Source organism: Myotis daubentonii, chromosome 14, assembly GCF_963259705.1.
Source record: "Myotis daubentonii chromosome 14, mMyoDau2.1, whole genome shotgun sequence".
Taxonomy (NCBI): domain Eukaryota; kingdom Metazoa; phylum Chordata; class Mammalia; order Chiroptera; family Vespertilionidae; genus Myotis; species Myotis daubentonii.
Window position 1 is genome coordinate 4,228,502 of NC_081853.1, and position 18,897 is coordinate 4,247,398.

The 18,897-nt window shown below is 43.6% G+C and overlaps 1 protein-coding gene and 1 pseudogene across 8 annotated transcripts in view; one reads left to right on the forward strand and one right to left on the reverse strand.

The window, feature by feature from the left end:
• Positions 1-18,897, reverse strand: part of MITF (melanocyte inducing transcription factor) — a 250,391-nt gene that overhangs the window by 201,037 nt on the left and 30,457 nt on the right. The gene's annotated exons all lie outside the window — the stretch shown is intronic.
• Positions 2,382-3,620, forward strand: LOC132215311 (tumor susceptibility gene 101 protein-like; annotated as a pseudogene).

The window sequence follows — 18,897 nt, forward strand, 5'->3', positions numbered from 1 at the left end:
GAAGCAAAGTTAGAATAAGATGATTCTCCTGTTCGTAATTTCCTAACGTGCACACAGGCAGATACTTTCCCTTCAGCTCTCCCCCTCCAAAGAAAGGCAGGAGAATCCTGTCTTCAAGTAAAGCAGAGAAACACTGGACACAGATGAACAAGTTTCTGACTGCGGGGCATTCCAGAGCCTTTAATATACTGATGCAAATGATGATGCTTGAGAGGGTTAAATGAGTAAACACACATGCATGAAAGACCTTCGAAGCGGGCCTGGTGCATATCTATGCGCTCCTGGGTGCCACCAGGAAAGGCAGCAGTAGATAGGAAGGAGTTCAGTGCTGGGACCAACTCCCTTCACTAGGATCCCAGCCCCCCCACACCAGAGCAGGATGACCTTTCTTCACCTGTGAAACTGACACTGAAATAACACCTGTCTCACGAAGTGTTAGTACATTTAACATGCACACAGGAAGCAATCAGTAAGTGTTAGATGCTGGGCGTGTTTTGTTGTTGTTGCTCTCCAAATGGATGTTAGAATGTACAGTTTCTCAAATTTATTTTATCACAGAACCTTTTCTTTTTCATAAACCCTCCTATGACATTATTACCTAGCTGGCCTCTGAACTCTAGTTCTTAAATTATATTTAATATCACTCCTTCTCCTCTAAGAAGGTAGAAATCACCCTGGATGTGTCCACCTATCTATCGCTTTCTCTCTCACCTTACCCTCCCAACATTACACACACACACACACACACACACACACACACCCCTGATATCTTTTTTCCCTTGACCATTCAGTAGATGGACATGACCTCAGGCTGAAGGTCATTCTCAGTTTCACAAGATTAAACTTTCTCATGTTGTATTTTCCTCTCACTCAAAATCTAAACTCATGAAAAATAAGAAAAGAGAATCTTCAGGTCCCTGGATTACTAAGTAAAACCTGAATATGATGTGATTTAAGGAGTGGAAAAGTGGGTAACAATGTGTACTTGGGTCTAAGAGAGTAGCACTGTCATTAAATGCATGGATTTAGGCCAGAAGATCAGAATATTCAAGGCCACGCCTACTTCTGACTAGTCATGTGACTTTGAGATGGTTATCTGTAAAAGGAGATGAAAGATGGTACCTAGCTAATGGGACTGTTGCCAGTTTAAGTGAGATAATACATGTAAAGCACTTAGCAGAATACCTGGCACTTTGGAAGCATCAATAATGCTAGGCCAGCTACTGCTATTAAATTGTTGTTGCTACTGCAGCTGTGATTTCAGGACACCTGCCCCAGCACGCCATGACTCAGCTTGCCTTGCCTCAGCCCTAAGAGGAATGTTTAAGCCCCTCGCAGGATAACCTGAATTATACTCAGTGCCACCTCCATCAGCAAAGCTCCAAGCTAAGGGTTATCTGCTAGTACAAAGTTTTCATGGAAAAGACAGCAGAGAGATAGATTTTACCATTAAGAAAAGCCAACCGCAGCACTTTGACAAAGATAATAGGCTCTCACTTGCATTAACCAGCCCAAACAAACAAAAGCCAACCAGCTGGGTGCTGGAGCTCAAATCCAGGCCAATCTTTCCAGTTTGGGATATGGGTCCCTTGAGATTTACCTGGGGGTCTCCAATGGAAACTAGACCTTGGATCTGACACTTTAGAAAAAAATCACAATAATGTTTTAACTTCACAACTGTTAAATTATGATTTTCCTATGTTAAGAAGTCCTTTATAAAGAAGAATCTCCCTCTAAAACTACTGTTTAGATTTCTACTCCTTCAGGAGTAGCCACCGGAGTCACTGGGGATATTCCTGCTCTCTAGGTCTTTACCAGGAGTTAAAGAGAAGCCTCCGTTTGCTAACTCAGCTTCTCAATAAAGGGATTTCTCTAACAGGGGAGGGGGAGGGAACTCACCTGTCAGATAGTCTTGGCTAAAAACTTCATCTCTTTAAAAATCCATTAGAACCTTTGGTTGTGACTGTTTCATATACTTAGAGAATTCAAAATCCTGGCCACTAAACACTGAGGAAGTCATTACTACCTAGAATCCCAGAAAATCCTCAAAATCACTTTTCAAAGAATTCTGATTCCCTTTTCTCACCCCAAAAAGCAGCCTCCCTAGACTTGAGAAATATCTGCACTAAAGTCTGGGATGTATAGAAAGGAGAGTCATAAGTTGCTGAAAAGCACTGAGAACAACACCCACTGGCACAGAAACCCAGGGCTCATCCTCAGAAAGAACAAACAGCATGTTGTTCAAAATGGAACTGCTGGTATCTTCCCGAGATCTGCTACAGAGAATAGTGGGTAGTGAACACACACACACACACACACACACACACACGCACGCACGCACGCACACGCACACGCACACATGCACGCACACAGGCACACACATGCACACAGGCGGCAGGGGCCTGGCTACTTGGTGTGCAGTGTGCAGTGTGCAGTGTGCAGTGGGGAAGGGGTGGGGAAGGGCAGCCCCAGAGCGGCTGACCCTCTGCCTGCGGGATGGAGTCTCTGGTGGCCGCCATGGCGTGTCTGAGAGCAGCTCAAGAAAACGGGTGTCCAAGTACAAATACAGAGACCTAACTGGCATGAAACTATCAATGTGATTACATTATACAAAGATCTCCAACCTGTATTGGATTCATATGCTTTTAATGATGGCAGTTCCCAGGAAATAATGAATCTCACTGGAACAGTTCCTGTGCTTTATAGAGGAAATACATATAATATTCCAATATGCCTGCGGCTGCTGGACACATACCCATATAACCCCCCTATCTGTTTTGTTAAACCTACTAGTTCAATGACTATTAAAACGGGAAAGCATGTTGATGCAAATGGGAAGATATATCTTTCTTATCTACACGAATGGAAACATCTCAGTCAGACTTGTTAGGGCTTATTCAGGTCATGATTGTGGTGTTTGGAGATGAACCTCCAGTCTGCTCCTGACCTACAATTTCAACATCTTATCCATCATACCAGGCAACAGGGCCACGAAATACTTCCTACATGCAAGGCCTGCCCAGTGGAATCTCTCCATACCCCTCCTGATACCCTTCCAATCCCAGTGGTTACCCAGGCTGTGCTCACCCACCTGGTGGTCCTTATCCTGCCACAAGCTGGTCCCAGTGGGGATGGCACAATCAGTGAGGACACCATCTGAGCTTCTCTCATTTCAACAGCCAGTGACAACCTGAGATGGTAGATGAAGGAGGAAATGGACCAAGCTCAATGCCTTGAAACGAACAAAGGAAGGCCTGAAAAAAGGTCACCAGAATCTAGAAGAGATGGATACCCATTCAGATCAAGAAGTAGCTGAAGTTGATTTAAAAAAAAAAACAAAAACAAAGAACTTTTGAGAAAGAAGGATGAAGAATTCAGCTCTACTCTGAAAAAAAAATGGAAAAACAATCTGAAAACGATATTGATGAAGTTATCATTCCAACAGCCCACTATATAAACAGATCCTAAATCTGTATGCAGAGAAGAATGCTGTTGAAGGCACTATCTTTTGCCTGGAAGAAGCCTTGAGGTGGGGAGTAATAGACCTGGAGGTCTTGTCCCGTAGACAGTTCCAGCTGAGGGTACTAATGCAAAAAGTAAAGAGACTGTGGCATCAGTGACCTCGACTGACTTCTCCAATACCAGCTGGAGATTGAGCTTTTCTTAAAACATTCTTTTCTTCTCATTCTTTCTCTGATCAGTAGGCGTCCAGATAAGTTATTGCAGTTTATCATTCAAGTGGAAAATATTTTGAATCAATAATATATTTTTTGTTTTCTTTTGGTAAAAACTGGCTTTTATTAATGCACTTTGTATCCTCTGTAAACTTTTTGTGCTGCATGTTGGGACTGACTATGCTAAATAAAATTTGTTGCATAAAACACAGACACACACACACACACACACACACACACACACACACTTCTTCCCCAATGGCTTCTTTCATATAGACCACACAATAAAAGATAGAATTGTGATATTGCTAAAATTAACAAAGTCCTTCACAAACAATTTAAAAAAATAAGCCATTGGAATAGCTCTTAAAATCATTTTCTTTACTACATTTGGGGGAAGGAAACAGTAGGAGAGATAGGCAAGAGGAACATGAACCAAATAAGAGAAAACTGCATTGAACCTTCAACCTCGTGTTGACACACCTCAGACAATGGTGAGGCAAAGAACCACAGCAAAGCTGGGCAGCATTTCCTGGAGCCCTCAAGTCAGTAGGGCTGGCATCCAGGACCCGGGAATTCATATCTTTAATGTGCTCCCAGATGACTTTGCTCCCCAAAATACTGCTATCAGACACAGGAAAAATACAATAAAGTATTCCATAGCCCCTAGGCAAATACTTCAATTAGAATAGGGAGATCCTCAGCCAATATTTGTGGTACTAAAAGCAACAATACCTGAGCTGGTATTTTAACAAAGGCCATACACACACATACAGAGATACATGTTCAACTAAGTATACTTACTGAAATAAAGTATCATAGTGAAATAAAGTGAAAAAAAAAGTGCGATCCATTTCCTCCTTCATCCGCCATCTCAGGTTGTCACTGACTGTTGAGATGAGAGAAGCTCAGATGGTGTCCTCACTGATTGTGCCTTATCTTTCTTTTCTACTTGCTCAATATGAACTATTAGTCAAGAATAATTAGGATTTTTAGAAAGATGGCTCTATCATATTGTTTGCAATTTAATACTGTACAGATGGGCAAGTGAGATAAAAATCATTCAAACAAAATGTAATTTCTGGTATCTGAACTTCCCCATAATCTGTCAGAGGATACCAGGCTCTGCTTCCCAGCCAACATTGTGTCACACCTGGAAAGGAACCTATCTCTTCACATGCCTGAATTCAATTGAACTATCACTCTGATAGACAAAGAGAATTCAGTTGCTATCTGGCAGAGAAGGAACAAAGTAAAAAGGTGTTTACTGAGGGAATCGGTTGCGGTCTCACCACAGAGCACATTATACTGAGCACAGTGATAAATGAGCTGAGCATACTTTTCCTGATCACTAGTAAGAAATTCTCTGGTGATGTGAGGGCTCTATTCTCATCTGTGTTGAGGAAATGAGTTAATTTCTATGTTCTCCTAAGGATCTGGAAACACACAGCTCAAATATATAAGCCCATTCACCATTTACATTTGTAATTTCAATTACTTCAGATTGAGTATTCCTAGATTTACTGAAGTAAAAATCCTTCCATAAAACCTATAGAAGGACAGGTGGTTACTTTGAAAAGGGTTAAGAATCCTGCAAAAAATAAATGTAGGTGGAGAATGTTTCATCAGGGAATGACCTAGAAAAAAGAAAAGACTCTTGATGAAACAGACTTTGAATGGTAAACCATCATATACAGTATTCCTCTAAAAATATGTGGCAGCCTTGCCAGTGTGGTTCAGTGGCTGAGTGTTGACCAATGCACCAAGTGGTCATGGGTTGAATTCCCAATCAGGGCACATACCCAGGTTGTGGGCTCAATCCCCAGTAGGGGGCATGCTGGAAACAGCCAATTGATGATATTGCTGTCTCTCTCTCTCTCTCTCCCTCCCTCTCTCTAAAAGACATATTTTTTTAAAAAATATGGGGTACACCCTATGTAATGTTGCTTGGGTTTGGAAATGAGACAGAACTGAGTTCAAATCATAGCCTGTCACTTAATTAGCTGTGTGACTGTGGGCAAGTCACATAACCACACTTAATCTCAGTGTTCTCATCTGTTAAATGAAAGAATAACAGTAACTAATAGACTTGTTGTGAAGATAAAATTAGATAATGCATGCAGAGTTCTAAGTACATAATAGGCATTCAATAAATGTTAGCTATTATTATTCTATCATAAGGATCAGGCATGTAGGTCTGAGAGTAATTTGGCCTTGAAATCCACTGATTGACAAGCATATTAAAAATTTTTAAGAGCCATGATGCTACAATCAGGAGCCCAAACAAGTAATTCAACGTGGCTCATGTATTACAAAAAGTCACCTCCACAAACACATCTCTAAAATATTAAAGCAGACAGAGCTTCTTATACCACAGGGGCTTCTGTGCACAGCCACTCAGCTGTGAGCTCTACAATGCCAGGGACTGCCACTCACAGATATTATCTGAACATGCCTTGTTATGGGTTGAATTATGTGTCCACAAAATTCATACGTTGAAATCCCACCCCCCAATACCTCAGAATGTGTTGCAGATGATTTAAGATGAAGTCATATTGGAAGAGAGTGAGCCACCCATCCAATTTGACTGGTGTCTTTATAAAATGGGAAAATTTGGGCACACACACACACATACACACAAGGAGAAGCCATGTAAGGACATCGAGTTGAGTTAGCACAGGCCAAGGAACTCACGGGAGACAGGAGAAAGGCCCAGCCCTGCTCCCTCCTTGGCGCTTTCAAAGGCATCAAGGCCCTGCTGACATCTCAATCTTGGACTTCCAGCCTCCAGAACTATGAGACCATACATTTCTGTTGCTTAAACCACTCAGTCCATGGTGCTTTGGTACAGCAGCCTGAGCTAATGCACTCCCTGAAATTGTGCAACATTGCAGCCCTGTCTAGAGTCCACCAAGCACCTTCCAGAAATGTTGACCCCAGATTCTTAGCTTAATGAACTATGTTCCAGTCTGCTCCAAATGAACGTAGTGCCCATCAATTAGACAAGCAATGTATTCTGTATGCTTCTGAAATGGGGCTGAGGGGAAAGGAGAAAAGCACATTCAGTAGACAGCCTATCAAATACTCAATGGCATACATATGCTGTACCTTCCGAGACAGTGCTATTGGGACTCAGGAGGGCTACAAGGCAGGAAGCTCAGCCTAGGCTGCCAGGGCCAGCTGCTCGGCCAAAAGGAATAGTGCTGCTTCGAAGCGGAGTGCTTTTCTAACATAAAGCTTCCATCTTTTCTGACTTGTCTACACAGTGCTTCTAAAAAACTTTGGGTATCAAAACCAAATGAAAATTTTATTAGAGCCAATGGTCCTCTACTGGAAAATTACATTTTACTCCAATATTTGCACATATTTTCAAGGGTCTAAGCAAGGTGGGCTTGAGCGGTAAATGACCTTACAGCTCATGGAGCCTGGGGATTGGTTTAATGCTTTCCTGTCAATATCTTAAAATTCTTCATTTTTAAACATTTTCATTTTGAACAGGGTCCTACATATTTTACAGGCTGGTCCTCCGTCTTAGGAGCACAGGTGCCATGCTAATGGACATTTCAGCTACACCTATCTTGGGTCAGTAAAGAATTGGAATTCTTAAGCAACATTTTATTTGAGGGCCCCTTTTCTAAAGGCATACATGATTAAGGACCCAATATTAATTAACATCTGGTCACACATTGAAAAACACACATTCACCAAACCAGAAAAGAACTGACTTATATAGTATTATTTTTTTAATGACTGAAAACCAAATAATTATGAGTTGTTTCCAAAGGAAGCCATTGTATTAAAAAAGAAACATTCCCCAGAGTCATCGTTACCATAAAACATAGTATTATGCACTTCTCCAAAAACTTTCGAGTAACATGGCTGGCATCAGGAGAACGTGCCCTCTTCCGACTTTCCTAGACAGACAACATCACCACTTGCTGGAGATCCTGCTTCAGCTGCAGGCAGTCTCCAAAGATGGCCGTCCTCGAACGCGCACCCCTCCCACAGTGAGCCTGGGCTGCCTCCACCAGCAGAAGGTGCACGGTGATGCTCTGGCAATCCTGGACTGGCCGTAAAGAGGCTGGTTGTTCTCATGTGTCCCCTCTTGGAACATTCACTTTGGGAGCTCGCAGCCACCATGTAAGAAATCCCATTACCCTGGTGAATGGAGAGACCACATGGAGAGGCCACAAGAGCCCTCCAACTGTATGAAGGAAGAGAAAGTTCCATTGTCTCAGGCCAAGATGGACCTTTATAGTTCTCCAGCCCTAGCCATCATCTGCCTATAACTATTGCCCAGGTGAGCCCCGTCAACTCTCAGAACTGTGAGAAATAATAAAATGGTGGTCATTTTAAGCCACTAAATTCAGGGTGATTTGTTACACAACAGTGAATAACCTAAGCTCTAAACATTCTGTCACAACAGCTAAGGCTAATCTGTGAGGTGAATCTGGCCCATAGATGCATGCTAATTGGTATGCATCTTCTTTTTTTTTTTCAAATTGTATTAGGTAACATTTAAAAATTGGGAGATCTCACATAAAAATCTAGATTTCTGGCTTCTGAAAATCTGGACCTACATTATCACATGGTAAAAACCAGCAATAGCAGAAAAGTATTTACCTCCTCCAAGGGTGTAGTCTTGTCCTGTCTTGTCCAGTCTAAGATAGTTTCTATTTGCGCCCCAACCTCTGCTCCGTCACACTGCCCAGTCTCTGTAAGATTATCTTTAACCTCTGCAGTGCTTAGCAGAGTGCACGGCACACGACTGGTCCTAAATCCCTACTTGCTGAGCAACTGCACACAACATCAACTGCTCTTATCACCCCGACATGATTGCCAAATCCTGTTGTTTCTACTTGCATATCCTCTCCTTTCCAATCCCATCATCACTCTTCATGCCCTCTCTTCAATAATTCCAAGAGCCTCCCAAAGGTCTCCTGGCCTCCATGCTGTGCCTCCAATCCATTCTCTCATCCCTACTAAGATCACCTACTCACAACACGGATTTAGGCAAATCGTGGATGCTCCTCACGTCTTCAGGTGGGTTCCTGTTGTAATATTGTGCCAGGTGTTACCCTGAGGAAACGGCACGTGCTCAGGATCTCTAGGTACTTTTTTTTTACAGATTTCAGAGAGGAAGGGAGAGGGGAGAGAGAGAAACATCCTATATAATAAAGAGCTAATTGCAAATGGTCATCACACTCTCACGCCGTCACGCCATAACAGCTCAGACACTCAACACTGGGGAGAGAGCAATGGGGACCAGCCAGGCACAAATGAGCCTGCGAGAGAGGAATGGGGACCAGCCAGCCTGTGGTCCGAGAGAGGGACAAGCCACCCGCCCCACAGTCCTGGGAGCCAGCACCTGCGCCTGTGGCCCAGGAAAGGGACAAGCCACCCGCTCTGCAGTCCGGGTGCCTGCGGCTATGGCCCAGGCGAAGCCGCGCACCCACGGTGCCCTGCGACTGCGGCCGGCCCAGGTGAAGCTGGCCCAGGTCCTGAGTGCCTGCGGCCAGCCAGAGGGAGGGAAGCCTGGGTCCCGGGTGCCTGCAACTGGCTGGAGGAGGGAATCCTGGGTCCTGGGTGCGGGACTAGGCAGAGGTGGTTAGGGGCAATCAGGTCAGCAGGGGAGCAGTTAGGGGCAATCAGGCAGGTATGCAGAGGTGGTTAGGGGCGATCAGGCAGGCAGGCAAGCAGTTAAGAGCCAGCAGGTCCCGGATTGTGAGAGGCAGTCGGACATCCCCCGAGGGGTCCCAGATTGAAGAGCGTGCAGAGCGGGCCAAGTGCCCCCCACCCCGCACAAATTTTGTGCACCAGGCCTCTAGTCAATGATAAAAGAGAATCATTTATTGGCTACCTCCTACATGTCCCACACTGGGGATCAAGCTCGCAACCCAAGCATGTGTCCTGACCAGGAATCGAACCATGACCTCCTGGTTCATAGGTCGATGCTCAACCACTAGGCCACAACGGCCAGGCAGTACTATTTCTTATAACCGTGTGTGAACTACAATTATCTCAAATAAAATGTTTAACATTTAAAATCTATGGAAACTTTATACATATTCTTTGACCAATAAATTCCACTTGTATCAAAATTAAATTTCTATGAATTTTTAAAATGTCTTGGTTGCTCCCCAGCACCTAGAGAATAAAGTCCAAACCCACTGAGCCAGACTTTCAAGGCTCTCCTCATTTTGTCCTTTACTGAAAACAATTCCTAATCCCTGAGCCCCTCAAACACACACTGTGTGCATTTGCTCAGCCTGGGGCCGTTGTCCATCACCCTGTAAACCTTCTTCATCCTCCAACACGGTGTTCAAACCCACCTTCCACAAAGCCTTCTTAAAGCCTCCTAACAGAAGGTAATCTCTATGCAACATCCCGCCAGATTTTACTTGTACCTCAGAGAGCCCTGCCACCGGGTTTCAGAGATCATTTGTATATGCATGTGGTAGGGGCTACATACCTATCTCCTCTCTCTCCTCCCAATTCCATAGAATAAGCCAGTTCAGAGGGCATTCCCAAGACTATGTGGCAGAGTGCTAGGCTTCAGATGCCACTTACACAACCTCTGCCCCTCCTACTCCTCAGGGACTGGACATTATTTATCTTCATAACCACTGTCAGGTAACACAGTCACTAACAGAACTCTGCATCTATTAGGTGGTGAGTCTGCCTTGAATTAAACTGGAGTGGAGGACAAATATTGGCACCCTATGATACCCAAATAACATCAAGAGGTCCACTGACAGTTTAGGGATAAGGAAGATTTGGAATAAATTTGAGAAAAATATATTTTGTAGGTTGAGAATTTTTATCAAATAGGCAAATGTGCTTAGTACATTTTAAGGACAATTCAATATTATATATATTTGAAGATAACTAACAAAAAATATAGGCAAACTTTAAATGCATTTCATAATTTATATTAATGTGAAATTATAGTTTGGGGCTGACTGCAGAGTTGAAAGAAAATGTGCCCACTGAAATTTCTCACCATGTGATTAAACTCCTTTATTCCTCAAACTCTTCATACCCCTTTACCCCTTATCAGAACCTGGTGAAGCAAACTGGACAACTCTTTGCATATAGAAGTTCCATTTCCTCCATTTCCTATTCACAGAACCATCACTTGATCAGGGCAGCAATGTGCCCAGTGAGGAGTTGCCATTTAATCCAGTTCTGACCAATAAGATGCAAGGAGACATCCACAGAGGGTTCCTGGGAAAGCCTGTGTTTTCCCACTACAGATTTCACCCCTTTTTTCTTTACCCTCTTCTTAAAGCAGATATGACAACTGAAGAACAGCAGCCATCTTGCAACCATGGGTAAAAACCATGAGGAAAACACCAAGGCAAGTCAGTGTGAGGATCCTTCTGACATCATGGAGCCACTAGAACAGCGGTTCTCAACCTGTGTGTTGCGACCCTTTTGGGGGTCGAACGACCCTTTCACAGGGGTTGCCTAAGACCATGGGAAAACACATATATAATTACATATTGTTTTTGTGATTAATCACTATGCTTTAATTATGTTCAATTTGTAACAATGAAGTTGGGGGTCACCAAAACATGAGGAACTGTTTTAAAGGGTCGTGGCATTAGGAAGGTTGAGAACCACTGCACTCGAAGAATGGTCGTGGTCATGGACCTCTGACTTCTTGTTACGAGATTAAATGGATCCCTATTTGTTCAGGCAACTGTTAATTGGCTATTGACTTTCATGCATGAAAATGTAAACCTGACTGAAACAAACTCTGCCCCAGAATAGTGCCAACCCTAAAGCTCTCCCAGTGACACTGTTCCACCTTGCACCCCCCACAGGAGGCGGCGCTAATATCCACTCCATCCAGCCTGAGTCTCTCTCCTCAAAGCTCCACCTCTGTAAGACCTCCGTTCTACCACACAGGCCCCTTCCTTCCCCCCTCACTCTGTCACCACTTAAGTCTAAATATTCACCCAGCCTGTGCTTCTTCATGCCTTGCATCTCCCCATTCCACGCCATCCTCTCGTCTGCACTGTTCCTCATTGGTCTTGGCACAGTGATCTTTCAGAAACACAAATAGGATCCTATGGCTCCTACTTAAAACTCTTCCATACCTCCCTCTTGACCTTTGAAATAAAGCCCATCTTCCTAGTCATGGCTTAAAAGGTCCTCCATTCTATGACCCCCGATGACACTAACCTCGGATTCACTTTCTCTCCAGGTTCTAGCCTTCATAGCATTCCATACTCTCAGCAGATATCTGCACCTATCCCAGAAGTTTTCCTATGCCTATAGAAGTTGTACCCTACACATGAGGAGGCACTAACATCCACTCTACCCAGCCTGTGTCTCCTCTAACTTTTCTCATCTCTCCAGAACATATATCTAGGAATTTCGTCAGCACTTACATGTGGTAACTTGAGAGTATCTGACAACCTAGGCCTGGTACAAATATCTGCACTTCTCTGCACATCTAACTGCTCAGTGCAAGTTCCCACCTTCCTTGAAAACATAGGGCACTACCGTGTCAAGTGCTAGTCAGAGCCCTGCCTTTCTCACAGCCCTAAATTCTAATTTATTTATCTGCTTCCTTATTCCCTACCTTCTTAAAAAAAAAAAAAAAAAAAAAAAAAAAAGGAAGCTGAACTTAAGGATATATTGTGAAACAGCACAAAGGTTTAAATATGAATACTGCAGACACAGTGACCCAAATGACTAATGTGGAAAATGTTACCAACAGAACAAGTGCTTATCCATTCACTTCCCATGATTCGTGGGTATAATGCATGGTTTTCAGTCATAAATGAGATATAACATTAGAAGTTTAAGAAATGTTAAAATTTTATGAACACAATCCCAGTGAAGATATGAAACAGATACAAACTTGATTTAAACATGGTTTATGTGATGGCTTTTTATTTTTCTATTTTGGAAATTTTAGTTCCTGGTGTTTCCTATGAGTCATTTTCCATGAATATAAGGCTGTCCACCTAACACTAACCCTGATTAACTTCTATCTTCTGTGACCTATGAAATTATAAATGCATGATAAGACTTTTACTGAATATTGTCAATTTTCTGAAATAGCTCCATTTATACAAAAATACCCAAAGAAAGAATAGACCTCAACATTATTTTCCACATACTAGTCATGTTGATTTCCATGGAGGGTTTGTGTAATCATCTTAGAATATAACTTCTACCTAAGCCAGAGACATATTAACAATAGAATTAAAAATAATGGATACAATAATAGTGATGGTAATAATAGTTATAAGAAAAGTATTCACTGTAGCTATGACTTACTGAGTATTTCCATGTTCCAGGCCCTATGTTAAAAATAAGCACTTTACATATGCATTATTTCATTGATTTCTCATAAAATTTGGCACTACCACTAGAATCATCCCCATATTACAAAGAGAAGAAACTGAGGCTCAAAGAAGTCAGCAACTTATTCATAATTGTACATCTGGCACATGGTGGAACCTGACTTCTCTGCACATCTGATGGCTCAGTGCAAGTTCCCACCGTCTTCTGCAGATGTGGGGGTCTCAGTCACAACTGCAAACAGTTACATAGCACTTGTCATGGACAGGAGCTGGCAAATGCTCAGTCTTCATAATAACCCTATAGAGCAGGTATTACTATATCCTTATTTTATATAAATGAAAGGGTCAGGTCAGGATGGCCCAGCCAATAAGCCGATGATCCAGGATTCAAACCCAGGCAGGCCCCTGGAGTCTCTGCCCTTCTCTACCACTTACCCACTGTTCCATCCCAAGTAATAATAATATATCTAGGGCATGCAGAATATGCTGGATGTTGTGACTCTTTTCATATATTAGCCCATGAAATCCTTGCAATAAGTCTGAGGTAGGTGGTTTTGCTCCTCTTTACAGATGGGGTTCTGGGGCTCTGAGAAGTTAATTCTGTTTTCCAGGGTCATACAGGCAAGTAGTACCACACTGGCAAATACAAGCAGCAGTCTTGGGTTTCATTCCTACCTCCCCACTTCTTGTCCTGAGGCATGAGTGACTGGGAAACAGTGCGCATCAGATTTTCCACGTCTTTAAAACTGCTCGGTTTGTGTAGTTTAGGGTGTGACTACTCATAGATACCTCTGAGCGAATCTTCTGGGAGCCAGTGCAACCACAGTGCATCCTGCAGAACAATGCATGCTTTCTCTATGAATTAAACACCCAATCAGCTTGGGAAAAGCCTATCTTTGTGATATGAACACGTGGAATAGTTTAATTTTAGAAATAAACAGAGCCCACTGTTGTTTTCTTTTACCCAGTAGGAAACTCTGCTCTTTCTTTCTTCTGAAGCAAGTGTCACTCCATTTTCTCTTCCTACCCACTTCAAAGTTCCATTAGATAAGCCAAAACAAATCCTCCCAAAAGCATTATGAATCCTAGTAAGAAAAAATAATAGTTCTCTAGTAATTTTTAATAAATAGAATGGAAATGGATCTAAATAGAATTAAAGCTCATTTCTGGAAAAGAATTAAGGAACAAAAATGGAACTATAGCAAAATAAGTTGATAAATCACAGCCCAACCTGTCAAGACCATGCCAGTTAAAGAACGCTGATTTGTGTATGTCACTGAGTTCTGGTTTTTGTAGTCAATTTTAATAAAATTCCACAAGGCCACAGAATTATGTGGCAGACAAAAATCATATCTTCAGCATCTCTAATAATATACAATAACAGTTGTTACCCTTAGCCAGGATGGGCACAGACATTTAATATGAATAGACAAGAGAAAAGGCAGTCTGCCTTTTAATCATTTAGTCTTTCATTTATGGACCCATTAATCCACAAATATTTATACAGTGCCTCTCTGTGTCAGATCCTGGACCTGACACAATAGTGAAAGACATAGCTGTGCTTGCGGGCCTCCTGGAGTTGGGAAACAGACAATGACCACATGGGTAAATGTAGGATAATTTTGTAAGTAATTAAGTCGCACGAAGGAAAAGATCAGGAAACTGTAAATGGATAGCATGGCAAACTAACTCAGAAGAGGAAGGGGGCAAGGAAAAAGGTCAGGAAGCAACTTTAAAGGAGAGTGAAGACGGATAGAAAGTAGACAGAGAATGACAGCAAAGTGTTTAAGATGGTGGGAACTACGTGTGTAATACCTGAGGAAGAAAAAAATTAAAAGGAGGCAGTGTGACATTAGAATCAACAGCTGTTGGCTGTTTCCAGCTTAGGTGCTAACAGCTGACCGCATCCTTCTGAGAGTCATGGCACTTGTAACCCTGGTAACTCCTTGGCAGCAGGGTCTCAACTGCCCCAATGTATGCCAGGAAGGGCTGAGGGGCTGAAGGTTAGGTCAGGGCTAACCTCCGATCTCCTGGGAAGTTGTTTCCAGAATCCTCAATCTGGAAACATACAACATTCTAGGCTTCCCAAGAGGAAGCCAGTTAGAGAACATAAAGAACAGATTCTGTTAGTGGGTAAAATGACTGGGGCTCCACTTGGCAGAGTTCACACTAGAGCAGTGGTTCTCAACCTTGGCTGCACATTAGAATCACCTGGGAATCTTTTTAAAATCCTGATTTCTGGGCCTCATCCTCCAGAAATTCTGTTTCTTTGTTATGGGGTGAGGCCACTAGAGGCTTGAAGATAAGGTGATGTGAGGGCACTACTCCACTGGGAAAAGAAATGAACTAACCAGCTGTGAGTCCATTTGGGGGGGGGGCAGCCAATGAGGGGCACTAAACCATCACAGGAAGTGGAAGAAATATGCTGATCGAAGAGAAAGGGTTGAGATGACCAAAGAACATTCTTGAGTAATAAAAGATGGTCCCTAAACTGCCTTTTAAAGAGGGCTAATTGCAGGACTTCGATGTGCTAAACATTGTGATGCAAGTACGGGGCAGAACTAAATTCCTCAAGGCTATAGAAGAGAGGCTGTGGGCTTCTGGTGCCTCCTACCTGCATGGCACTGGGTGGTGGAAAGATATCTGCATATATAAAACCCCAATATGCAAATAGACCAAACAGCAGAACAACTGAACAACCGAACAACCAGTTGCTATCGTGATTGCTGACCACCACAGGGTGCGTGTGGAACATGGCTGGCGTCGGCAGCAGAAGGGAGAGCATGGAACATGGCAGGCATCCGTCACAGCAGGATGGTGGAGCAGGTGAGTGGGGGCGCCAGACCAAGGCAGGGTGCCAGTCGCTGTCATTGGAAGAGCCTCTGGTGGTTACTGAAAATTCTTTGCTCCCGCTCACTGCGGTCCCACCCGGCGCTCGCACCTGCTGCTGGAGCTGGAGCTGCCGCTCATACCTGCTGCTGGCACCAGCCCCGCTTGCTCCCACAGCTGGCACCAGAGCCACTGTTCACACCCACTGCTGGCGCCTGCCCCAATTGCCCCAATTGCCCCGCGCTGTCAGCAGATGCGAGCAGGGCCGGCACCGCCAGCACATGGGAGCGGCAGTGGCAGGAACGGGGCTGCTGGCAGACAGAGGACCAGGGGCCACAGCAGGAGGGGCCAGGAAGAAGCCTAGAGGATGGGCTAAGACCCACCCCTGTACCCATTGCAGCCTCGTGGCCCAAAGTCCCTTTCAAGGTGCACGAATTTGTGCACTGGACCCCTAGTCTATAATAATCTATAATAATAAAAGCATAACATGCTAATTAGACTGGACAGCCAAACGACCTTCCAGACGTCCTTCCAGACAACCTTCGGACGAAGCCAGAGCTGTGAGGGCCAGGGAAGCTGCCATGGCTGCAAGGGCCGAGCCCCTTGCACGAATCTTGTTCATTGGGCCTCTAGTTTAAAGAATAAGTGTGAAGGTGCACCTGAACATTAGTCTGCCAGGACTCCCCACAGGCCTCAGCCCTATTTCCTGCTATTAAGACTACGTTGAGCCCAACTATCATTGTTCAGTGGTTGAACATTGACCTATGAACCAGGAAGTCATGGTTCAATTCCCAGTCAGGGCACATGCCCAGGTTGCAGGCTCAAACCCAGTGGTGGGTGTGCAGGAGGCAGCCAATCAATGATTCTCTCTCATCCTTGATGTTTCTATCTCTCTCTCCTTCTCCATTCCTCTTTGAAATCAATAAAAATATTTTAAACCAGGCTGCTTTGAAGTAGTGCTCTCCTAACCAGGTCTGTCTCCCCTAACCAGGTCTGTCTCCATCTACTCAACTCCTTGAGTACAGAAGCTGGGTCTTGTTTATCACTCTATCCTAATTGATAGCTCACCATAACACTCAATAAATTTGCTCTATTTTCTATAGCAGAAAAATATTAAGGCTATATAATAACATAATCTGTACTTACCCACACCAATTAGTCTGTGAACAACCCTTAATGTCAGTACATAAAATTACTTCACAGTTTGCAAGGTTTTCAATGTGAGATCTTTACAGAAATTAAATAAAGTGCAGTAAGATAATTCATACATCTGAGATCCAGCTCTGCATGCTCAAAAAGAAGCGGTCTGCCTCAGATATAAAATACTCAAACACACTGGGGTGGGGAGGGATCAAAGAATCTGCGGACAGGCAGTATCAAATTCTGGACAGTCAATAAAAATGGTCTAGTCCACTAGCTTTGTTTCATAAGGAGGAAACATTAAGTGGAGAATGTTGAGCTACTTTGCCCCATCAAGTGACAAATCCATGGCCAATGATCTCTAAGTCCCCACCACACTGGGCTGTCACCTGAATTACTCGGGTCACCTTACTCCTCCAGCTGGAAATCTACAATGGCTCCGCATTTTTAATGAATAAACAGCGAAGTCTTGCCCTAGCTGGGTGGCTCAGTTGGTTGGAGTGTTGTCCCATACACCAAAGGGTTGCGGGTTTGATCACCAGCGGGGTGCATAAGGGGGAGGGGGAACAACTGCTTGATGTTCTTCTCTCTCTCACCCTTTTGCCCTCCCTCTCTCCCTTCCTTTCTCTGAAAATCAATAAAAACATATCTTCAGGTGAGGATTAAAAAAAAAAGGCAACGTCTTTACAGAGCGCTATGGGTCTACCTCATTCCTATCTATTTTTTTAATATATATTTTTATTGATTTCAGAGATGAAGGGAAAGGGAGAGAGAGAGATAGAAACATCAATGATGAGAGAGACTCATTGTTCAGTTGCTTCCTGCATGCCCCCTTCTGGGGATTGAGCCGGCAACTGAGCATGTGCCCTTGACCAGAAATCGAACCCAGGACCCTTCAGTCCACAGGCTGACGCTCTATCCACTGAGCCAAACCAGCTAGGGCCATTCCTATCTATTTTGTCCCTGACCTCATCTCCTGTCATTCCACTACCTTTCCCTTTGCTCAACCTGCCCCAGCCATGTGGACATCCATCTCCTGCTGAATGGGGCATCCTTCCATCAAGAGCCTGCGTACTTACCCTTTCCTCTGCCTGATGAGCCTCCACTCCCACCCCACCCCACCCCCAGAAATACGGCACAACACCCTTTGTCACCTCCTTCGGATATCTCCTCAAGTGTCATGTTCTCAGTGAGACCTTCCTTATCACCCAACTTTAAATTACCACTCACCCCAAACCCAGCCATGCTTTATCTTCTCTCTAGCACTTATAACCATTTAACATATTATATATTTACTTATTTATGTATGCATTTCCCCTTCCCCACCCATAAACTCCATGAGTACAAAGATTTCAATAGCATGGTTCACTGCTGTATTCCTTGTACCACATAGTCAATATTAGTTGAGTAACTGGTTATATGCATTAGTGGATGGAGTTTAAAAGTGGCCCAAATCCAGAGAATGCAGGAGCCATGAAGTGTCTGATAGTGTCGGGCAGTCCCTGGGAAGCAGCTGTGGCCTGGGTGTCATCTACCATCACTATGTACCCACTCTGAATTGGCATTCACTGATACCCTGTGTGAAAGTCAGTAAACTAAGGAATGAAGTGACATAAATATTTGTCAACGCAATCCCCTTTGAGGCAGTGTGACTCTGGGTTGAAAAGCGACCTAGAAAGCCAATAATTTATCAGAAACAAGATACTCTTACATGCACAGATGCAGAAGTCACTTCTGAATGGCTTCCCTGTGCCCTTCAGCTAGAGCAGAGGAGATGGCTTGCTTAGATTGGGCATCCCAAAAAAGAACCCAGATTTCAAAAACTCTGGCATGAACCAACATTTGCTATTAAGCTTAAATGGCTGGCATCATTCTAAATCTAAAACCACCAGGCTTCAATTATAACTAATGACAGATACATAAAGGAAGAT